At 36.4% G+C, this 26,431-nt stretch overlaps 2 long non-coding RNA genes across 2 annotated transcripts; both read right to left on the bottom strand.

Annotated features, from left to right (window-relative positions):
• Positions 1-9,300: 9,300 nt before the first annotated feature.
• Positions 9,301-11,604, bottom strand: LOC135147708 (uncharacterized). The gene is made up of 2 exons (XR_010285488.1): positions 10,417-11,604; positions 9,301-9,601 (listed from the first exon to the last, which is right to left on the bottom strand). It is a non-coding gene; the product is annotated as an uncharacterized LOC135147708 (long non-coding RNA).
• Positions 11,605-15,518: 3,914 nt separating this feature from the next.
• LOC135147692 (uncharacterized) lies at positions 15,519-17,822 on the bottom strand. Its single transcript, XR_010285431.1, has 2 exons — positions 16,635-17,822; positions 15,519-15,819 (listed from the first exon to the last, which is right to left on the bottom strand). It is a non-coding gene; the product is annotated as an uncharacterized LOC135147692 (long non-coding RNA).
• Positions 17,823-26,431: the final 8,609 nt, after the last annotated feature.

Here is a 26,431-nt window from a genome sequence, read left to right on the forward strand (position 1 = left end):
AGAATATATATCCAAGTCTAATGGGAAACATACAAAAAAGAAAAGTGCAAGTCCAGATACAAGTGTTTTCCCTTCAGTCATCATTTGTAGTGTATATATAGCCATGCAATACAGCTTTATATATTGTAATGTAAAATTAGAATTAGCTAAGTTGTCCTCTGGAACAAGTGTTTTAGATAGTTGATAGAGTTTTATTTATTTATTTATTTATTTTTATTATTCTAATGGATATATGACATGATTATATACTTGTTGGTGTAGGATATCAATGGACTTGAAGATCTCTAATTAAAGCTTATGATATGGAGGATAAACTTAACAAAAACTGAAGACAATCCTCGGACATTTGGCTGAGAAGAATTATGTGCCGGTGGTCAGAATTAACATGGGTCGAATGCCAATAGCAATGCAGCTTCATATTCATGATTAGTTGTACTGTGTTCTAGATTTGACCCATTTTGATGTCAAAATTTGATGTACTTCATCTATTTTGGCCTATTTCCATTTCTAAACTCGAAATTGTTTTTTTATTTAGTAACTATGGTACTCATCTTGGTTGTGGTTGTCTAGGAATGATCATAGTTGTGGTTGGTAATAGCGTTAGTACTGTTTTTGGGATTTGCTGGTGTTGAACTTTTAATGGTGGATTAATATATATTTGAAATGATCATGTCAATTTTTTTTATTCATTCTGTTGCAATATATGATTATAATGTTGCCTTAGAGGTTGCTTTTGGTATTGTAAATCATTTAAATAACAATGCATTAGGACCAAAATTTGTTGCCACAGGTGCTATATGGCAATGTTTAAACCAAAAAAAAAGTGTTGCAAATTTTGTTGCAATAAAAGAACAAACTATAGCAATGATTTAAATAGCATTGCTACAGAGGAAAAGTTGTTGCAATATGCGGATCTGGCAATGATTTGAACTTGTTGCAATACATATGTTAATTCATTTCAAAAAGGCCCCTATGGCAACGGGGGCAAAGTTAACGGTCGATTTTTTGAAAATCATTGCAATAGACGTTATTGCAATGATTTTTTATAATATAGCAACTATTTTCTTGCTAACTGCAATCTATGGTATAGTGTAAGATCTAATTTGCTGAAAACTTTAGCCCCTGATAATTCATCAATGAGCTCATCAATTACAGGAATTGGAAACTTATCTTTGACAGTTTTCCTGTTAAGTTCCCTATAGTCTATGCAGAGCCTCCAGGTACCATCCTTTTTCCCAACTAAAACCACTGAAGAAGCAAAAGGGGATGAACTATCCTGAATTACCCCTCTTTCCAGCATTTCTTGAACAAGTTGTTCAATAATATCTCTTTGTTTTAAGGGGTATCTGTATGGCCTTATATTTACTGGTCCTTCACCTACTTGTAGAGGAATCTTGTGATCAAATACTCCTCTTCTTGGTGGTAAATCCTTAGGTTCCTGAAACACAGATGCATATGTCTGTTTTAAGTGCTGAAATTCCTTGCAATTGTCTACAGAAGTGACTGCTGGTGATCCCAATTATGGTTGGACTTCAGTTTGGCAGAGCAGAGCTGGAGATAATGGTCTCACTTGGATGAGACAACAATGAGCAGTATTCTGCATCAATTTAATAAAAGGCTGGCCTTCAATTACTTTAATCTTCTGCCGAGGAATGCCTTTTAAAGAAATCTGCTCATCTTCAAGAATAAACTCCATTTTTAGTTTCTTGAAATCCCAATAAACTGGTCCCAATGTAGAAAGCCACTGAATACCTAAGACCATATCACAACTCCCCAAGGGAATTAACATCACATCTGTTGTGAATTCTTTACCACTCATAATCCAGCAAAATGCTTTACAGACATTTTTGCAAACAATGTGGTTGCCATCTGCTACAATAATGGCTTGAGCTGAGATCTCCTCTACTTGACATCCCAATTGTTTTTCAAAATTAATATCCAAGAAATTGTGTGTACTACTAGAATCCACTAGGATATGAATTGGTTTTCCCACAGATATTCCTTTCAAACTCATAGTTTGAAAATTCTGGTTTCCTGCCAATGCATTTACTGAGATGATAGGTTCTGTATCCTCCTCAATTTCATAAGAACTCTCATTTTCCCCCTTATGATCCATATCTGAATTCAACACTTCCCCTGGTACTTCTACTATAAACAGTTGAGGCTCTTTGAACTTGCATTTGTGGCCTCTTTCATAGGTTTGATCACAGTAATAACAAAGACCTTTAGCTATCTTTTCAGCTCTAACATCAGCTAGAATAAACCTAAAATTTCTGTTTCCTTTCACAGCATTTGACTCAGGATTAGCTTTTGGAGTTGGTAACAAAGGTGGAGCAGTGTTTGCTAGTAATGGAACAGATGCCTTGAGGGAAGAGTAATTAGCTGCAGGCTTACTGAACTTATAAGACACTGTTAATGACTCTTCTTACCTAGCTTAGTCAATTGCTTCAGCAATAGAAACTGGTTTGAAAGCCTTAACAAAAGGTTTCACAGATGCTTTCAATCCTCCAATGAAACTATCCAAAAAATAAGCATCTGGTAAAGCATGATTATGCTGCAACATCAATGACCTAATATGCTCAAAGTCATCAATGTAATCTTCTAACTGTCCAGTTTGTTGCAATTTGTTAAATTACTCCACTACTTTACTAGCTCCATCATCTCTAAACCTAGCAACTAGATCAATGATAAAATCATCCCACTCGACTCCTTTTCTAGCAGCTAAATAGCTAGTAATCCAAGTCTCAGCTTTGTTGATCATATACAATGAAGCTAGGTCAACTTTCTGGTCATTAGCTATCTTACACAACTGTTCGCAAAAATCTACACGCAAGCGCACGTGATCATAAGTAATATAATTGTTCGTTCCCACAGAGACTGGTGAATTAAGAATACGCACCTATGCAACAATGTATGATCAATTTTCACTGCCAAGACAATTAACAAGGATGGGTTCTTTTATACTAATAACTAACTTTACTAATCAAATTCAGAATATGAAAACACATGGGATTCTAATTTCATTATCGAATTCATCTAGAATTGAAATTACTGATTAACATGCGACTGTTGATCCTAATCAGACAACACGAAAGTAATACATGCCAACTCTCGTTGCACACATATCATACCAATCAAAATCCACAATTAAGATAGAAATCTCATGGACACCAACAAAGCTCAGACCCTATATCTCTATAGCGGTAGTGTAAGCAGAGAGGTTTAATAACAAGTCGTCTATCGTGATTACACAGGGTGATAAAAATAGTTCAAGTCTACCACAAATTATGTTTCATTCACATAATCCTATGTTTACATGGCATAGTTCTAAATTCAATCATCCACTCTCGCTTCAGAAAGAATTAACAAACGACTTAGAAGTTAGCTACGCTTCTAAGAAGAATAAGCACGGCTCATGCAAAGAAATCAACGTACGTCACAAAATCAAGTAATTAATATTCGTTACTAGATTACATTGATAACTCCATTAGAATCCCATGAAGGCGGTTAGTTCATAATCGAACTAATCGACATCATGAGTTCTAGTGAAAACATTATAAAGAAAAGACAAGAATTGAATGGAATAAAAATGCTTGAATTAATAATAATAAAGATCACACGTTACAGATTTGATGTTCACGATCTCGCTCGAAACTGTCACTTCCTCGCAAAGAACGATCCAATACAACTGATAATGTGCTTCGATAAAAATTAAACTATGATATTGTTCTCTACTAAAACTACTTCTATCCGGCTAGGGTTTTACACACGAGAAATTAAAATACATTGACCAAGTCAACCGGGCCTCGACCGCTGCGAAAATCCATCAGAAAGCTTCAAAAATCGGCCCGGGGCACTTCTGCTGGGCGCCACCGCGCTAAACTAGCGCAGGCGCGCTAGTGGCAACAGTAGCTAGCGCGGGCGCGCTAGAAGTTAGCGCGGGCGCGCTACTGTCTGCCCTGGCAGCCCTGTTTCTTCGTTTTTAGCTCGTTCTCGCGTGCATGCCCTTCCTCGCTCTAGTACCACTTCCGTAGGTGATCACGGTTGCATTTAGCACATGCAACAAGCCCTTTAAACCCCTAGATAGCTCTAGTGGACGAGTGTGTTCTCGTGAGGGTTTGTAGAAGATGTACCCACAAAATCCCAAGTCGTGATGAATCCACAATTCTCCATTCTTGCAAATAATGCACCAAAAACAACCTAAAATGATAGAAAATCAATTCATCACCTCAACTCGTGACCTACACAGAAAAACAATAAAAACACATCAAAAGACACTAAACACTTAAGTACAACCAACCAATTTAAGTGGAAATGAAGGCCTATAAGTGTGTATAAATACCACTTATCACACCCCCAAACTTAAACTGATGCTTGTCCTCAAGCGTCAACGACACTATACAATAATACAATGCAATGCATGAATGCAACTACGTGATGAATGAGTGAACTATGAAGTAATTGCCTTGCCAATTTTTATACCTCAGATTGTGCTAATGTTCTCGAAATTCATCTCTCTCGCTACTAAGTCAATTACCCTTCTATTTACAAGTGTGGAGTGCCAGTGTGTGCAAGCATGTTCTTTCATTGAGACAAGACAAAAACTACTACTCCCACAGAATTCCAATCAAGAATCATAAAGTTTAAAACTAACACCCCGTCACTCAAGTCCAACTAAAAGCCAAGGTCCCAAAGAATGTTCGCACCCTTCTATTTTATTCACTATATATATATATATATTTTTTTATTGGTGATTAATTGCTCGGTCTAAGGTCAGAGCGCTTCGCAGTGTAAATGCGTTACGAACACCATAAGACTTCACACACCAATTATTCACTCTATTCTAGTGGTTTATTTAACCGTGCAATGGTTGAGATCCCTAAAGATTTATGCACTAGTACCCATGTAGCGAGCGTTGGGTCAACAATCCCAAACCACAAAGGGCTTTAGGTTGTTAGGCACAAAGTCCCCTCAGACTTAATTACTCGAGTACTAATGAGCTCAACCTAGTTAATTCTACCACTTATTATTTTTATTTTTTTTAGTGAATTTATTTACTACTATTTTTTTTTTCTTTTTTTTTTTTTCTATATTTTTCTTTTTAGAAAGGTATATCTACTCCTCAGTTCCCCCAAACTTAAGATTTACAGACCTAAGCTGAAGGGTGTTCAATTCAATCCTAGAGTTCATGGAATTTCGTCTAAATCCTATCTCAAGAACATATGTGAATTACAATTTCCAACACAAGCAATTTCCAAGTACTAACCTAGCATTGCAATTGAAACTACTAATCAAGAACTACGCACATAACTCATCATAGGCAATTAACTTGGCTTAACTTCATAATTCATGCAAATGCTCGTGATACTAACTACGACAATTACCACTAAATATGTAAAAATAAAGAAAATATGAGAAAAATAGAAAACAAACGTGAGAAATAAAAAAAAACGTGAGAAATAATCAAAGCAAAATAAAATAAACGTGAACTACATGAACTAACTAACACATGCAATAATAAACTACATAATAATATGCTCTTCCTTAGATTACCACCCCCAAACTTAAATTTTTCAATGTCCCCATTGAAAGTGATAAAAAGGCTAGAGCACCCACATACCTACTCGGAGTCCGAGTCCTCCCCCTCCTCTGCAGGAGGTGAATCAGGTGGAGGATACTGCATCCCCGCTCCGAATACTGGCCACTGAACTGTGACCCCCTGTGCCTGAAAAGCACTACCTAGAGCCTGTGTCAAATCAAACGCAAACCTCTGGTGGATGTCATGCATGGTGTCCATCCGTCTCGCTAGTCGGCGATAATGAACATCTCCCATCGGTTCGGAGCTCCTCTCCGTCTGAGAAGTACCAGCTCCAGAAGCTCTAGTCTGCTCCCTCCTAACAAACGCTGGACGTCCCCCTGGCATCTCATCATATAAGTACCCGAGGCCTCGAGGGTGGGGAACTCCTCCATCCCACTCTGTCATCCGACTGATCGCCGAATGATCAATAGGTGTCGCCGGCAACTGTAATTGCTCGTTGGCTGGCCAACGAACACCGCTCGATCGACAGAGTTTCGTCACAATTGTGCCATATGGAATGGCACCAGTGGTTCCTCCCTGTAAGAACCTCAGAATCCCCTGATGAATAACATGTCCCAGATCAATATACTTGCCCGAGACAATCCCAAAGAGCAGAATAGCTCTATCCACTGTCACCTCATGCCCATGTGAAGATGGCATGATGTTAGCACAGATGAAAGCGTTCCACGCCTTCGCATACCGGTTCAACGCGGCTGCTGGAAACGAAACATGTGCCGGCAAAGGAGGTGCTGTCATCTTCCAAGCTGTATCCGGCACACACATATCATACACCAATCGCTCAAGATCAACCGGATCATCATCAAACCGGCGTTTGGCACGCCCAATCCTCTCAACCACCCAATCTTCTTCATTACGGCGCCTGGCACGCCCCCCAATTACTCTACGGATCGCATCCGCACTATAATCCACACGGATTCCCCGTACCACCGTGAATCCATCGCGATTCTCCTTGGCATTAGCATAAAACTCTCGAATAATAGCCAAGGGAACCGCCTCCGGAGCCTCGCAGAAAGACTCCCAACCCCGTTCTTGAATCATGTTCAAGAGCTCACCATCTTCCGCCGTGGGTAAGAATCCCCTCTCCTTAACTAACGACTTATTCATATATAAGCCGTTGAAACTCGGTTCGTGCACCATCGGAGGTGAACTCAACCTCACCCATCGAGGAAGAATCGCTAGATGCAGGGGCTTGGGTGCTCGGTCCTTGTGATCTTCGGGCTCTTTTGGGTGCCATTGGTAGAGATTTAGAGTTGCAAGAGGTTTATGTGTAGTGGGTTTGAGAGATTGGATGAAGGTTGTGTGTATGGATGTGTATATATAATTAGGGTTTAGAGAATTATAATGGGATTTGGAGATGGGTTTTGTGTTTATATAAGGATTGGAGAGCTGAGTTAGGGTTTTATAGGATGTATTTCGGGCTAGGCATGCAAAATTAGGATTGTGGGCTTTTAAAAACGAAAAGAAAATATTTTTGGGAGAAAATTCGCCAGTCCCGGCAGTCAGTAGCGCGGCCGCGCTAAGTGTAGCGCGGGCGCGCTGTGCAACTTAGCGCGGGCGCGCTGGACACTAGCGCGGGCGCGCTAGTGTCTGACACCGGGGGCTGATTTTTCTCGATTTTTGTGTTTTTGAGGTTTACAATGGTACAATGTGGTTCCAATGCGTGGGTTGCCTCCCACGAAGCGCTTGTTTAAAGTCGTTAGCTCGACGTGAAGACCAGAATTAATCCGATTCCGATGAAGTATCCTGTGGAGGATACCTCGTTCCATAACCAAACGAATCCCAAGTAACATTAACATCTAGTGCTAAGAATGCTTCATCAAGAGAGTCCGTTAGTATATCAGCAAAGCGACCAATTCGTTCTTCCACCGCGTCAATACGCCTGATTATCCTTCGGTACTGTGCTTCATTCAATGTTGAATCAGCAGGTGATTGAATTACAGATTGGTTACTCGCACTGGTAGAGAATAGAGGACAAGTGTCTCCACATGCATTAGAATTTGAGTCTGAGTGAGCTCTAATTCTGTGCCAATTAGTCATCTGGATTTCCTGAGTGACTTCGACCGCTTCATCCTCCTCTGATTCTTCCTCTTTTGGAATTTTCCACTTTAGGTCTCTGTGCTCAGCAGCGGCCAGGTTCTCTATCAGCTCGTAAGCATCATCAAAGCTCTTGCTCCAAAGAGTTCCTCCAGCTGCAACGTCTAACACTGCTCTACATTGACCATTAAGACCTCTGTAGAAATAATGAATTGCCATTCCAGGAGGCATGTCATCTTCATTGAGATTTTCGAGAATCTTCTTGAATCGGTCCCAAGCTAGACAAAGATATTCTCCCGAGAATTGAGAGAATTTACCTTCAGTGTTTTTGATAGCTGATACTTTGATTAGAGGATAAAACCTTGTACAGAATATTTTCTCCAACTTGTTCCAGCTACTAGTAGTGCTTGCCGAGAGAGAGATAAACCACGATCGTGCTACATCACGTAGCGTGAATGGAAAGAGTCTCAGCTTCACTAGATCCTTAGGTCCGATATTGAAATCCAATGCAGTAATGAATTTCTCGAAATTCCTTAGATGCAGGTTTGGGTCCTCAAGAACAGATCCCCCAAATTGAATAGTATCCTGCAGCTTGAGAATGATTGATGGCTTGATTCGAATACCACTGGCTGATATCGCTGGCTCAATTGTGTCAGCCCGATTATCATTGATTTTCAACCGAGAAAATCCACGTGTCGCCTCACCAACTGCTGTCCTCGCATAATCTCTTGTTCCAGAATCAGAAGAAGAAGATGAATCCATTGCTTCCTTATGAGCTTTAGAATGTGTTAGCATAAACGCGATCCAAGTACCTGAAATAAGCGAAAGAAGAAAAGTGAGAAGAGAATATAATCCTAGTCAGTGAATTTTAATGCACACTGATGACAAGTACATAAACTAATTAATTAACACCGAGTCCCCGGCAGCGGCGCCAAAAACTTGTTCGCAAAAATCTACACGCAAGCGCACGTGATCATAAGTAATATAATTGTTCGTTCCCACAGAGACTGGTGAATTAAGAATACGCACCTATGCAACAATGTATGATCAATTTTCACTGCCAAGACAATTAACAAGGATGGGTTCTTTTATACTAATAACTAACTTTACTAATCAAATTCAGAATATGAAAACACATGGGATTCTAATTTCATTATCGAATTCATCTAGAATTGAAATTACTGATTAACATGCGACTGTTGATCCTAATCAGACAACACGAAAGTAATACATGCCAACTCTCGTTGCACACATATCATACCAATCAAAATCCACAATTAAGATAGAAATCTCATGGACACCAACAAAGCTCAGACCCTATATCTCTATAGCGGTAGTGTAAGCAGAGAGGTTTAATAACAAGTCGTCTATCGTGATTACACAGGGTGATAAAAATAGTTCAAGTCTACCACAAATTATGTTTCATTCACATAATCCTATGTTTACATGGCATAGTTGTGACAGTCCGAGAATCCGGGGGCCTGGATTCTGACGTCACCACATAAAACCCATTTTTAAACACTTTTGAAAACATGTATCTTTTTTTTTTTTAATAATGAAATCAAAGAATTTAAAACCTGAAAACATTTAATAAAAGATTTGAATGAGAACATAAATCGAATGATTTCAAAACCTGAATTTCAATCTTGAAAGCCATAATAGGAGAATTTCAAGAGAACATTTAAACTTTAATAAATGATTCGAAAGAGAACATTTAAACCCCCTAAAAGCAACAGGATCGCATCCAGGTTACAGTATTGAAATTAGAATCTACCACTATTATTACACAACATCTCTTACCAAATCAGATCATCTTCGATAAGAAGACTCACTGTCAACTATTCCAGCTTGCACCAACCTCATCAACTTTCCTGAACACTCCTCGACCACTGGATCCTCAACTCTGTCTCCTCGCCTAGCATTAGCCTTACTCACAATCTCAACCAATCATCTCATCTTTAAGCCTTTCTGAAATGGTTAGAAAGGAATAGCAAGGGTGAGCAACAATGCTCAGCAAGTAATAATAAACAATGATAGTTCTGAAATGATGTAACAGAAGTTCACGAGTTCAAGATATAAGAGGATTCAACCTGAGTTCATGAGTTCATAGTATTGTATAGAATGATTTACAATACCTTGCAGCATTTAAACTGAGAAATTCAATCTTTCCAAAGAATTATTGAATTGGACTATCACATTTTAATTAAAACCAAGGTTAGGCAGCTGATCAGTTCCGCACTAACCCCGAGCAGGCCCCGCCATGCTCTATCACTGGATCCAAGGCACTCATTGGCCTAACATGACCACGAATCTGGTCCACAGGTTTATATAAAAACAATAATCCAATTCTCTAATTCAATTCAAGAAACCAATGTAAATCAACAGAACATCATCATAAATATTATCAACAACTGAATAATTCCAAATCAACTTTTAAGAATCATCTTTTTATAAATCAAAATTCAAGAAGTTCTTAACTATTCAGTATCCTCCATCATCGGCTAAGTTAACTAGCCTGATAATGGTGGGTTGAATAATCAAGAAGATCCCAATTCATTCAAAGCTCTAACTATCACTGAGCAACACATGCTTCAATGACAATCTGAACTTCGAATTAATTAATAAAACGGAAATTCTTTAGAAACTTGAAGAATAGAAAGAATAGATCCGAACATATGCACTTTTAAATATAGAAAGGAAAGGTACGAATTCTTGCAACAGATACCAAAGGAATGGATCAGAATATTTGCAATATATCCGAGAGAAGGGTTTAGGATACTTGCCTTAAATCTGACTCCAGTCTCACATCTCAATCTCATCTTTCCACTTTCACAATCTATGCATCTCATAGTCTCTAGACCATCTCTGGCTATACTCTATCTACCGTATATCTTCGCTTCGCTTACTCGATTCATCCCTTATCCGCTTTGTAACACCACGTGACTTTCTGAACGTCTTCGGGCATACACGTCTCGTCCAAATCCTTTACGAGAATAAGATAACACTATAATCACTAAACAATCGATCGCATATACATCTCACGTATATCAATACCCACTTATATATCCCTTTAAACTTATCAGATACCACGTAACACATAAGCATGCTTTAACTCTAACATATAGTCAATCATATTCCACATAACCTATCACCAATCAATTATCATATAAATCCTTATCGAAAATCCGACATCGTCTCGTCTATGTATAAGACTATCCACCTATTATCTTATCCCAATCATTAATCAACCAACAAAATCCAATAGCTATAATCCATATATTCTTATCCAATATCAATCATACGAATCATTTATCACTTCACAATATCAAAACTAACACGTACTTCACATAATCATCACCTGATAGCACTTAGATCACATATTATCACATTATGCATACTTATCAACAATTATTCACCTTATAGACTCATCCATATAGTCACATCATATTAAAATAGACGTTATAATCTTCTGTCTCTCTTTCGTTTCACTTGATTCCGACTTACGGATCAAAAGTTATGCTCAAAACAGTTTTCTCACTCTCCTATCGGCACATAACACATCCAACCAATAGCAGACAACACACAACACATAAGGTTTCCCATCCCAATTGATATTAAATCAAGTCTTGGGTTAAAAATGATTTTTCGGGAATTTTCTGGAATTTTTAAACATTTTTCGGAATTAAAATCGATAAAAGAATCACTTTTCGAATAAATAATCAAGTCCCAAATACTCAAAATTGGACTTGAAATCATTCATAAACAATTATCGAGCCTTGAAAATTATTTAGAAAAATATTTCAAAACTCGAAACTATTTTTCGGAATTTTTAAATCAAAAAGGATTAATTAAATCCAATTAATTAATCAATTAAAATCAATTAATAATTAATTAAAATAATTAATCAATTAATTTTTAAATTAATTGACTAATTAAAATAATTAATTACTAATTAAAATTAATTAACAAACTAATTTAGATTTATTTTTGAATAAAGAAATAATTAAAACTATTTTTGAAAATTAAAAACATTTTTAAAATGAAAAGGTTTATTTTGTAAACTTTTGAAAGTTTTCAACCAGGGTTTAAACTGTAACTTTAGGAAGTTACAGGGGGTGATATGTAACTTTTGAAACCTGGGTGTCTCCACTTCATCACCTTCACAATTCTGGTGACCAAACGGCAATTAGCCGTCGGCCACCCACCAACTCGCCGGCAGATCGTTTCCCGGCGTCCATGACTCACCAGAACCTCCAGATTGGTGCTATACGACACTAGGAGTTCAACCAGGCTTTTAGTTTCAAGAAAGGACCAACGAGGTGGCCGGAAAGTCTTGAAGAACGACCGCCGGCATCGTTAGTTTCTCAGATTCCGGCGGCGTTTCCAGGCCTCCTCCACTCGTTTTGAACCCACAAAATGATCTACCAGGACACTATGTACACGCCTAGACCCTTAGTTTCTGCCCAGAACCATCAGAACGCAATCTCCGGCCAAAAATCAATATTTTCCGGCGAAAAACTCAAGAACACCAAGAACACAACCAAATAATCAAACCCACTTTTCTAGATGTTTCCGAACTCGAAATTCAACATATAATATACCAAAACGACGAGAAAAACACGTTCTACAACATGGAATCATCCAAACAATCAAACAATCACGTTTGCAAGAATTCACTATTTAAAATCATAATAATTCGAATTTTAAAACTTCAATTACTCCCTACCTGTGAATCTCATGTTGTTTTTGATGATTGATTTGGGTTCTACTCTTCGATATCTTCGATCTGACTATTTGCACGCTTGATTCTGACTCCAATAACACCTTCAAATCTTCGTTTGATTACGAAGAACACGAAGAACGCAGCTCGGTTTCTCTCGGTATTCGTGAGAAGAAACTGGTGAAATGATTTTACGGGTGAAAATAAGCTCTAGAAAGGTCTATTTATATTTACAAATAATTGGTACCCCTTTGGATCGTTTATGACATGAAAATACGTATTTAATAGCTTTATATTAATAAAGCGGGGTCCAATCGGTACTGGTTTTCAAGATAATCATCAAAACGGGGCTTTTTAATCAGTCATTAGTATGCGGGTCCCACTGCAATTATTACAAGATAAGGATGAATCAAAATATCTAGTTTCACGTTTATCGAGACAACCAGATAATTATCAACAATTAAAATACCCGAAAAACTCCGCCGGACCGACTACGGGGAAAACCGTACTCCGGAGTCCGGATCGAAAAAGTCAAAACACGAAAAGTGTCCGGAATATTCAAATTAGGCTAAAGGTGAGTTTTGTTGAAACTTCCGGGAAGAAAATTTGCTACCCCGTTACGAGTGGACGGTTTTACGGAAGTCAAATAATTAATAAATAAATATAAATATACGCAATTAAATCCGTAAATCGATTATAAAATCATCTAACATTCCATAAATCGATATGAAAATATCCAAATAAACTATATTTTCCCCTGAACATATAGAAATTGAAATCTCTCAAATACGAACACATATGAGCAGTTAACGCAATAAACCAGATAATATGAAATTCACAAAAATTCATATTTTAATCATATAATACTCATAATTAACCATAATTAATTAACCAACAAATCCACCAATACCACTTACTCACATCACACATATATGCACATAATAATCATCTAGAATTTTCGAAACAATATATGAAAAATCAGTTTTAAAAATACAATTATTTATCAATAACACAATAACCCGGGGTTTAAATATAAAACCTTGAAAACTCATTAAACTGGAATAAAATATTAAATCTTATTCCCTTCTTTTTAAGAAAATCATTTATAATATTAATAAAAATATTTTTAAAATCCGGGTTATTACAATCTACCCTCCTTATAGGGATTCCGTCCTCGGAATCAGAGAAAGAAGGAGGACGCATAATCAGTATAATCCATATTAATCCACAGAACAAGTATAATCATATAAAACTATTCACATAATCAATTCACTTTTCAACTAAAGCCAACAATAATATTTAGACAAATAGATTTATAGTAATCAAATCTGAATTTAATAATATGGGATATTACATTCTACCCCCCTTATAAGGATTCCGTCCTCGGAATCCTCCGAAGAAACTAAAACGTACACACTTCGTAATATCATATCGTCATCCACCTTTGATTGATCTTGGCATACCTTTAACTTTAATGGAAAAGGAAAATCAAACTTTCGTGATTGCAACATTCATTTCCCAAGAATCAATCTTTGGGAATTTTCGAATAGAACAAGATGTTTTCAAAATAGGTAACATTGGACTACAAGAGTGACTGGGAGATCAATACGATCAAATGAACTTAATGTTGCGTGTCCACAGTAGACACTACTAAAGGTTGTTAACCTTCTTGTAATCACAACACACACAAGTGATGGCGTCCCATCCAACTCCTATCACACAGACAGGTATACCTTGTGTCCCCTATACATAGGGTTGTTCATCCCAATCAGATGGAAAGAATCCAAGAAATCTCAAGGAGCATCAAGGAATGTTAAGGATTATCGAGGAATCTATTAAGAAATATCGAAAAAAAAACATATCAAGGAATATCAGAGAGTGTCAAAGCATATCAACGAATATTAAGGGATATCAAAGAATATGGAAGAATATCAAGGGATATCAAAGAATATCAAATAATATCAAGGAATATCATGATAATATCTCATTGATGAGAAAACAATCAAAAGAATCTTTAGTTGAAGAGAGGTATTGCCAAGGTCTTCTCAGATTCCGACTCTACTTCAATAAATCATTTTACGATATATGTCTTCTTTTCAACGTTCTTGATGATCAATCTATTTGACTCGTATTATCCTCGTAAGATGTCATCGTAGACGTTATCGTCCGTAATAACTCTGGTCCATGTAGTTTACATTCTTCTACTTTATCCCAGTTGCCTTGAAATCCATAGCACAAACACGTAACGTATCTTCGATTGTCTGGATCATCAACCTGTGGGTTATGGGCCCACCTTGATGCCATTTGAAATCCCGATTAGCTCGAAGCGTTGTCGTCGAGGACTAACGTTCTAACTTACTCGTAGACATCATCTCTAATGACTGGACTCAATTCCACGTACTCTCTATCATTCACTTCTCACCTATCAACCTCTATCTACCAATCTCTCCTTCTAATCCAATACAACTCATACTCTACACTTACTCTTCATATCTTCACTCAAAACAATATACATCTTCCAAATATCTGACATGGTCAACATACTATGAACCATGCATTTATATCATCCTCAAATCAATATGATAATCCGGTTTCAAATATGCAGTATAGTCAGAATACTCTGAACTCTGCATTTTCACCATTCTCAACTCAATCATTCACTATCAAACTCTTCTATATAGGTCTAATACTGACCTTTCCCACAATTCACCATCTCAATTAATCAACATACTAGAAATCATATGTCTAAACTTAAGAATCCTAATCTCTTTAGATATCCACACTTAACTTGATCATCTAACTAAACTCCATGCTTCACTCACATCTCTAGACTATTCCTAAATAATCCGACCATACCTCTATGTGAGGTTACACCACATTCTTCTCTAGAAAACCTATAACTATGATCTATATTCTAATTTCAAATACTTATAACCTGTTGCTCTGATACCAACTGTGACAGTCCGAGAATCCGGGGGCCTGGATTCTGACGTCACCACATAAAACCCATTTTTAAACACTTTTGAAAACATGTATCTTTTTTTTTTTTAATAATGAAATCAAAGAATTTAAAACCTGAAAACATTTAATAAAAGATTTGAATGAGAACATAAATCGAATGATTTCAAAACCTGAATTTCAATCTTGAAAGCCATAATAGGAGAATTTCAAGAGAACATTTAAACTTTAATAAATGATTCGAAAGAGAACATTTAAACCCCCTAAAAGCAACAGGATCGCATCCAGGTTACAGTATTGAAATTAGAATCTACCACTATTATTACACAACATCTCTTACCAAATCAGATCATCTTCGATAAGAAGACTCACTGTCAACTATTCCAGCTTGCACCAACCTCATCAACTTTCCTGAACACTCCTCGACCACTGGATCCTCAACTCTGTCTCCTCGCCTAGCATTAGCCTTACTCACAATCTCAACCAATCATCTCATCTTTAAGCCTTTCTGAAATGGTTAGAAAGGAATAGCAAGGGTGAGCAACAATGCTCAGCAAGTAATAATAAACAATGATAGTTCTGAAATGATGTAACAGAAGTTCACGAGTTCAAGATATAAGAGGATTCAACCTGAGTTCATGAGTTCATAGTATTGTATAGAATGATTTACAATACCTTGCAGCATTTAAACTGAGAAATTCAATCTTTCCAAAGAATTATTGAATTGGACTATCACATTTTAATTAAAACCAAGGTTAGGCAGCTGATCAGTTCCGCACTAACCCCGAGCAGGCCCCGCCATGCTCTATCACTGGATCCAAGGCACTCATTGGCCTAACATGACCACGAATCTGGTCCACAGGTTTATATAAAAACAATAATCCAATTCTCTAATTCAATTCAAGAAACCAATGTAAATCAACAGAACATCATCATAAATATTATCAACAACTGAATAATTCCAAATCAACTTTTAAGAATCATCTTTTTATAAATCAAAATTCAAGAAGTTCTTAACTATTCAGTATCCTCCATCATCGGCTAAGTTAACTAGCCTGATAATGGTGGGTTGAATAATCAAGAAGATCCCAATTCATTCAAAGCTCTAACTATCACTGAGCAACACATGCTTCAATGACAATCTGAACTTCGAATTAATTAATAAAACGGAAATTCTTTAGAAACTTGAAGAATAGAAAGAATAGATCCGAACATATGCACTTTTAAATATAGAAAGGAAAGGTACGAATTCTTGCAACAGATACCAAAGGAATGGATCAGAATATTTGCAATATATCCGAGAGAAGGGTTTAGGATACTTGCCTTAAATCTGACTCCAGTCTCACATCTCAATCTCATCTTTCCACTTTCACAATCTATGCATCTCATAGTCTCTAGACCATCTCTGGCTATACTCTATCTACCGTATATCTTCGCTTCGCTTACTCGATTCATCCCTTATCCGCTTTGTAACACCACGTGACTTTCTGAACGTCTTCGGGCATACACGTCTCGTCCAAATCCTTTACGAGAATAAGATAACACTATAATCACTAAACAATCGATCGCATATACATCTCACGTATATCAATACCCACTTATATATCCCTTTAAACTTATCAGATACCACGTAACACATAAGCATGCTTTAACTCTAACATATAGTCAATCATATTCCACATAACCTATCACCAATCAATTATCATATAAATCCTTATCGAAAATCCGACATCGTCTCGTCTATGTATAAGACTATCCACCTATTATCTTATCCCAATCATTAATCAACCAACAAAATCCAATAGCTATAATCCATATATTCTTATCCAATATCAATCATACGAATCATTTATCACTTCACAATATCAAAACTAACACGTACTTCACATAATCATCACCTGATAGCACTTAGATCACATATTATCACATTATGCATACTTATCAACAATTATTCACCTTATAGACTCATCCATATAGTCACATCATATTAAAATAGACGTTATAATCTTCTGTCTCTCTTTCGTTTCACTTGATTCCGACTTACGGATCAAAAGTTATGCTCAAAACAGTTTTCTCACTCTCCTATCGGCACATAACACATCCAACCAATAGCAGACAACACACAACACATAAGGTTTCCCATCCCAATTGATATTAAATCAAGTCTTGGGTTAAAAATGATTTTTCGGGAATTTTCTGGAATTTTTAAACATTTTTCGGAATTAAAATCGATAAAAGAATCACTTTTCGAATAAATAATCAAGTCCCAAATACTCAAAATTGGACTTGAAATCATTCATAAACAATTATCGAGCCTTGAAAATTATTTAGAAAAATATTTCAAAACTCGAAACTATTTTTCGGAATTTTTAAATCAAAAAGGATTAATTAAATCCAATTAATTAATCAATTAAAATCAATTAATAATTAATTAAAATAATTAATCAATTAATTTTTAAATTAATTGACTAATTAAAATAATTAATTACTAATTAAAATTAATTAACAAACTAATTTAGATTTATTTTTGAATAAAGAAATAATTAAAACTATTTTTGAAAATTAAAAACATTTTTAAAATGAAAAGGTTTATTTTGTAAACTTTTGAAAGTTTTCAACCAGGGTTTAAACTGTAACTTTAGGAAGTTACAGGGGGTGATATGTAACTTTTGAAACCTGGGTGTCTCCACTTCATCACCTTCACAATTCTGGTGACCAAACGGCAATTAGCCGTCGGCCACCCACCAACTCGCCGGCAGATCGTTTCCCGGCGTCCATGACTCACCAGAACCTCCAGATTGGTGCTATACGACACTAGGAGTTCAACCAGGCTTTTAGTTTCAAGAAAGGACCAACGAGGTGGCCGGAAAGTCTTGAAGAACGACCGCCGGCATCGTTAGTTTCTCAGATTCCGGCGGCGTTTCCAGGCCTCCTCCACTCGTTTTGAACCCACAAAATGATCTACCAGGACACTATGTACACGCCTAGACCCTTAGTTTCTGCCCAGAACCATCAGAACGCAATCTCCGGCCAAAAATCAATATTTTCCGGCGAAAAACTCAAGAACACCAAGAACACAACCAAATAATCAAACCCACTTTTCTAGATGTTTCCGAACTCGAAATTCAACATATAATATACCAAAACGACGAGAAAAACACGTTCTACAACATGGAATCATCCAAACAATCAAACAATCACGTTTGCAAGAATTCACTATTTAAAATCATAATAATTCGAATTTTAAAACTTCAATTACTCCCTACCTGTGAATCTCATGTTGTTTTTGATGATTGATTTGGGTTCTACTCTTCGATATCTTCGATCTGACTATTTGCACGCTTGATTCTGACTCCAATAACACCTTCAAATCTTCGTTTGATTACGAAGAACACGAAGAACGCAGCTCGGTTTCTCTCGGTATTCGTGAGAAGAAACTGGTGAAATGATTTTACGGGTGAAAATAAGCTCTAGAAAGGTCTATTTATATTTACAAATAATTGGTACCCCTTTGGATCGTTTATGACATGAAAATACGTATTTAATAGCTTTATATTAATAAAGCGGGGTCCAATCGGTACTGGTTTTCAAGATAATCATCAAAACGGGGCTTTTTAATCAGTCATTAGTATGCGGGTCCCACTGCAATTATTACAAGATAAGGATGAATCAAAATATCTAGTTTCACGTTTATCGAGACAACCAGATAATTATCAACAATTAAAATACCCGAAAAACTCCGCCGGACCGACTACGGGGAAAACCGTACTCCGGAGTCCGGATCGAAAAAGTCAAAACACGAAAAGTGTCCGGAATATTCAAATTAGGCTAAAGGTGAGTTTTGTTGAAACTTCCGGGAAGAAAATTTGCTACCCCGTTACGAGTGGACGGTTTTACGGAAGTCAAATAATTAATAAATAAATATAAATATACGCAATTAAATCCGTAAATCGATTATAAAATCATCTAACATTCCATAAATCGATATGAAAATATCCAAATAAACTATATTTTCCCCTGAACATATAGAAATTGAAATCTCTCAAATACGAACACATATGAGCAGTTAACGCAATAAACCAGATAATATGAAATTCACAAAAATTCATATTTTAATCATATAATACTCATAATTAACCATAATTAATTAACCAACAAATCCACCAATACCACTTACTCACATCACACATATATGCACATAATAATCATCTAGAATTTTCGAAACAATATATGAAAAATCAGTTTTAAAAATACAATTATTTATCAATAACACAATAACCCGGGGTTTAAATATAAAACCTTGAAAACTCATTAAACTGGAATAAAATATTAAATCTTATTCCCTTCTTTTTAAGAAAATCATTTATAATATTAATAAAAATATTTTTAAAATCCGGGTTATTACAATAGTTCTAAATTCAATCATCCACTCTCGCTTCAGAAAGAATTAACAAACGACTTAGAAGTTAGCTACGCTTCTAAGAAGAATAAGCACGGCTCATGCAAAGAAATCAACGTACGTCACAAAATCAAGTAATTAATATTCGTTACTAGATTACATTGATAACTCCATTAGAATCCCATGAAGGCGGTTAGTTCATAATCGAACTAATCGACATCACGAGTTCTAGTGAAAACATTATAAAGAAAAGACAAGAATTGAATGGAATAAAAATGCTTGAATTAATAATAATAAAGATCACACGTTACAGATTTGATGTTCACGATCTCGCTCGAAACTGTCACTTCCTCGCAAAGAACGATCCAATACAACTGATAATGTGCTTCGATAAAAATTAAACTATGATATTGTTCTCTACTAAAACTACTTCTATCCGGCTATGGTTTTACACACGAGAAATTAAAATACATTGACCAAGTCAACCGGGCCTCGACCGCTGCGAAAATCCATCAGAAAGCTTCAAAAATCGGCCCGGGGCACTTCTGCTGGGCGCCACCGCGCTAAACTAGCGCAGGCGCGCTAGTGGCAACAGTAGCTAGCGCGGGCGCGCTAGAAGTTAGCGCGGGCGCGCTACTGTCTGCCCTGGCAGCCCTGTTTCTTCGTTTTTAGCTCGTTCTCGCGTGCATGCCCTTCCTCGCTCTAGTACCACTTCCGTAGGTGATCACGGTTGCATTTAGCACATGCAACAAGCCCTTTAAACCCCTAAATAGCTCTAGTGGACGAGTGTGTTCTCGTGAGGGTTTGTAGAAGATGTACCCACAAAATCCCAAGTCGTGATGAATCCACAATTCTCCATTCTTGCAAATAATGCACCAAAAACAACCTAAAATGATAGAAAATCAATTCATCACCTCAACTCGTGACCTACACAGAAAAACAATAAAAACACATCAAAAGACACTAAACACTTAAGTACAACCAACCAATTTAAGTGGAAATGAAGGCCTATAAGTGTGTATAAATACCACTTATCAACAACTCAAAGTATCGACTGCATTTTCTAATCCACATTCAAGGATTATTTCCATCAAATTTTGGAAAATCAAGCTTAGGAGTAAACTTAAAGGATCGATTAGAGTTTGGATCAAAAACCTGATCTCCTGTATGTGGATGCGATGTACTCGCTCCTTGCATTTGCGTTCGCAACTCTTCTAGAGAGTGCATCAATCGACCTAGAGTATCTTCCACACGCTTATTCTGCAATTCGTGCTTCTGATTATATGCCTCCAGTTTCTTCTCCATCGTCTTAACATGATCTCCCATTGATGATGCCTTCCGTGTTCTAGCCAGCGTACAAGTGAACTGAATGCGAAACTTGTAAATTTGGCCGGATCGAATGTTCCGATACCAATGATAAAGCTATTATCACTATTATCAACTATGATCAAGCTCTCTGGAACTAACTAACTAATTCCACAAAGAAGAAGACTTAACAGAGAAGATTAGGGAGAGAATTTAGAGAGAAAGATATGAGAGAAGAGAGACTGTTTTCAACATTTTCATTCATAACCAACTTGTGCAGCATGATCTCAGTTTTATACATTTGAGCAAGTGCATAACAAACTCTAACAGAATTAATTGGCCTGTTTTTACTAATATAACCCTGTTACAACAGCCTTGCTGTAACATATCTCCCTGCTTCTTGAAGACTTGTCCTCAAGTCATTAGTAATAAGGAAATTCTTGGAATTGCTGAACAAAAGCAGTAGCCACTTCCCAAGTAGCTTCAGTGACTGGCAAACCCTCCCATTGCACCAAAAACTGGACCTCAGCAGCATTATGAACCTTCTGAACTCTCCTCTCCAAAATAGCTTGAGGCACTCGAAGTTTTGTTGCTGATTCTTTAAATGTAGGCAAGGTAACAGTGACAGGAAGGTCACCATGAAAAGCTTTGAGTTGAGACACATGAAAAACATCATGTATACCAACAGATGGAGGAAATTTCAATTTGTAATCCACCTTCCCAATCTTAGCAATGATCTGGAATGGACCATAAAATTTTGCAGAGAGCTTATGATTAGCTCTAGATTGCACAGTATGTTGCCTATAAGGTTGAAGTTTCAACCAGACCCAATCATTTACTGAAAAATTCCTGTCTGATCTCTTCTTATCAGCTTGACTCTTCATCCTTTGCTGAGCCTTATTTAAATGACCCTTAAGATCAATCAAAATCTGTTCCCTCCTTTGCAAACTTCTATCAACGTCATCATTTAAAACTTCTCCAGGTAGATAAGGCAAATGTAATGGAGGGGGTTGGCCATACACCACCTCATAAGGTGTCATCTTAATAGAATTGTGGAAGTGAGTATTGTACCACCATTCAGATAGTGGAAGCCAAGAGCTCCAATCCTTCTCATTTGTGCCGCACATACACCTTAAGTAATTTTCAAGGCACCTGTTTACCACCTCTGTTTGACCATCAATAGCAGGGTGATAAGCAGATGAGAGTAGAAATTCAGTGCCATGAATGGAGAACAAGGTTTGCCAAAAAGTGCTGAGGAAAACACTGTCTCTGTCACTTACTATAGACCTAGGCCACCCATGGAGTTTAAAAACATTGTCTAAATAGACTTGAGCCACTCCCACTGCAGTGTAAGGATGAGCCAGTGACATGAAATGGGCATATTTGCTCAACCTGTCAACTACTACAAATATGACAGATTTATATTGGGATTTAGGCAATCCTGTGATGAAATCCATAGAAATATATGTCCAAACTTCATTTGGGATTGGTAAAGGCTGAAGCAACCCAGGATATGCAGCCAAATCAGCTTTGTTTCTCTGACAAACTTGTTCATATTAATTCAAAAATTAATTTTTCAATATTAATTCAAAAATTAATTCTTATTCATCTTTCAATATAAATTTGTTATCTTTAAAATATTAAACTCAAATAAAATTATGATATATGTCTATAATATTTTAAAATTATACAAAATTTATATAAATATATTAATTTATGTATACATATATAAATACGTACACATTATATAGTTATTGAATAATAATAATAATATATATAATATTTAATATCACATATATTTAATTTCGGACTCGGATATTATCGGATACGAATATGCCTATATTCGTATCCGTATCCGGAATTGTCGGATTCGGATGCGGATAGAAAATATTTATTTATTTTTTTAGAAAATAGAAATTTACATATTAAAATAGACTAGATTTACTTATTGATGATATTTTTTAAAAATTTTTGTTTAATTAAGCTATCCCCGAAGTTAAAATATAAATGGGTCTCACCACTATACCCACTTTTCATCTAACTTTACTCATTTATTACGCAATTTCTTAGTTTTCGTGTCCCGACCATTTGTATACAAATGCCTGCGACGGAGGGAGTATCTCTTAATAGATACAAGTGTTAAACAATTATAAGACTAAAAATTTATCTCTTATAAATACAAGTTTTAAATAAATTACAACACTAAAAATTTATGTCATAATATATACAAGTATTAAACCAATTCAAAGTAGGCAAAAATCTCATCAAAAGTTTTAATGGGGTCATTGTAATTGGCAATACGCCTTTTTGGTTTACGGCTGAGACGTGAAGTCAGGGAAGAGGTGGTACTAAAAGCTACTGATGAGAATTAATTTGTTTCTTACGATATTTTCTTATGTAAGAGAATCTAAGAAGGTAGAACTCTTGTATTTCTGTTGTGTGACCTTTACATGCTCAAGAGCCAGCTTTATAGAGTAGGTAATACAAAGAAAGTCTAAGTTACATAAACAAAGCGTGTGCTATTTACTATTACAGATGATCTGCTAAGCTCCCAACTATATTGCCACAATAGTCCAACTATAGCTGTTAGTGTCTAGCATAGATGTGAACATAGCAGAGATGTGGACATATTTTAAACCCCCCCCCCCCAATTAGGGGAGAGCGGATGCAGTTTCGGTGCAATTTTTGGATAAAACCGTAATCGGAACCGCATGTCCTCGGTTTTAAAAATCGAAAACCTCAACCGCAACCCTGTCGTCGGTTTTGGTTTCAAAATCTCGGATTCGGTTTCTATCGGTTCGGTTTCGGTTAAAAAACCGCATGAAAAAAAGAGAATAATTATGCATGTAGTGACCATTTTTCATCGAAGTACTTGCCTAATTTTTTGCTCTTTTGCAAAATTCTGGTACTAATGTGGAAGACAATATTTGTGGTCTTTGTAGACTGTAATTGCAAATATGTTTCTGGACAAATAAAGTGTGTAAAGAGGAAAAAAACAAAGAGTAGCAGTTTACATGGATGTGGGATTAAACATCCCTGATTATGATTTATATTGTTTTACATTGACAAGGTCATCTTCAGACATTTAGCTCAGAATCTTAAACTAACAGCTTTGAAGGTAGAGAAACAACAATCATCATAAGTACTTTTCATACTTATTTTCTAACTATTTAAGAATTAGCTCATGTAAGTTATTCAGTTAAAGAAAGTCTAATTAGAATAATTAATATACATATAACGTATAAGTTCTTATTACAATAATATACTATATATATATATATATATATACATATATATATATATATATATATATATATATATATATAGTCCTACTCCAATAGAAACCAAATTAGCCTAAAAACTAATAACCAGTTTCTGGATAGTTTTTTATCACTATTTTTAACTACAGAAATCACTAATTTGTACATAACATATCACTAATTTATATATAGTATATCTCGCGAATATAAATACATATATATACACATATATGCAACGTATATGACCATCATCTTCACCCAAACCGTAATAATAGAACTCTTACCACCATTACCAGACGTTTCTATGACTTGCCACCAATGTCTATCATCACCAATAGTCACATACACTTTCCATCATAATTTACAAAACTAGCGACTACTTACCATCATCATACAACTTCTCTTGCGGCTTCCTACCACCAAGAACCTCTCTACGGATGAAACTGATCATCTATAATCGATTATCAATAGTTTAGATAAGTAGATTTTCTCAATTTTGATAATAAAAATTGCTGTTTACATACTGTATAAAAACAGTGATTAGTGCGGTATAATTTAGTGATACCCGTAGTTATAAATAGTGGCAGGGAAACTGGTTTCTAGTTTTTATTTTAAGAGTGGTTTCCATTGGATCATGAGCCTATATATATATATAATATTTATTATAAAAATCGGATCGGTTCAGTTTTTCCGGATCGGTTCCTAACTATAACCGCAACCGAAGAATCGGTTTCGGATTCGGCGTTTAAATTTTCGGTTTCGGTCTCGGTTCGGTTTTTAGCGGTTTTTAACGGTTTCAGTTTCGGATTTATTCGTTTTTTTGCTCACCCTACCTCAAAATGAAGATGGTTGTAAAATCAGCTTGAGTTTGGAAACAAAATTACGAAAACTTCCAGGAGGATGACTTTTTGCGAATAAATCTGCAGAATTATCAGCACTAGGGACACCATATAGACGAACTATGCCTTTTGCAACTTGTTGACGTGTGAAGTGACAATCAATTTCTATATGTTTAGTGCGCTCGTGAAAAACATCATTGTGTAGCAATGTCTATAGCACTTTTACTGTCACAGTAAATAGAAGAGGTTAGAGAATGGGTGACACTCATATCTTCAAGTAACCATCGTAGCCAAATTAGTTCTTTTGTGGTGTCGGCAAGAGCCCGATATTCTAACTCAGCGCTTGATCGAGAAGAAAGAGATTGTTTCTTACTACGCCAGGAGATAAGAGAATTTCCAAGAAAGAAACAAAATCCCGTAGTAGAGCATCTTGTAGTAAGATCACCACCCCAACCAACATCTGAGTAGGCATGTAACTCAAGAGAAGAGTCAAATGAATAATGTAATCCCTGAAATATACTACCTTTGATATAACGAAGTATGTGAGAACAGCTGAGAAGTGGGGAGTTTGAGGTGCTGCCATGAACTGACTTACAATGTGCACGACATGAGCAATATCAGAGCGAGTTACAGTGAGATAAATTAAACTCCCAACCAACTGGCGATACAATGTAGCATTGGAAAGTAATTCACCATCTCCTGCATTAAGTTTAACCTCGTATTCCAAAGGAGTAGAGGCAATCTTGGTGTCACTGATTCCAGATTTTAATAAGAGGTCATATGCATACTTTACTTGTGGAAGAGTGTAGCCAGTAGGGACTGAAGAAACCTCAAGACCCAAGATGTAGCTCAATGAAACAAGATCCTTCATTTCAAATTGTTGGCTGAGAAACAGTTTAAGTTTAGAAATGCCTTTTGTGTCATCTCCAGTAATGATCATGTCATCGACATATACAAGAAGTAAGACACTTTCTCGTTCAGACCGTCGTATAAAAAGGGCATGGTCATATAGGCTTGAAGAAAACCTCAATTGCTGAATTTTTCAAACCAAGCTCGAGGTGATTGTTTAAGACCATAAAGAGCCTTGTTAAGCTTGAATACTTGATTTGGAGAGTGCGAGAAACCTGTAGGAGGTTTGAGATAAACTTCTTCGTGAAGGTCTCCATTGAGAAAGGCATTCTTGACATCCATTTTACACATATCCTAGTGTTTTAATGCTCCAACAACTAGTAGACTTCGAACAGATGTGAGACGAGCAACTGGTGCGAAAGTTTCCTCGTAATCAATGCCATACTCTTGAGTAAAGCCTCTAGCAAC

The sequence above is a fragment of the Daucus carota genome, chromosome 7, assembly GCF_001625215.2.
Source record: "Daucus carota subsp. sativus chromosome 7, DH1 v3.0, whole genome shotgun sequence".
NCBI classification, from domain to species: Eukaryota; Viridiplantae; Streptophyta; class Magnoliopsida; order Apiales; family Apiaceae; genus Daucus; species Daucus carota.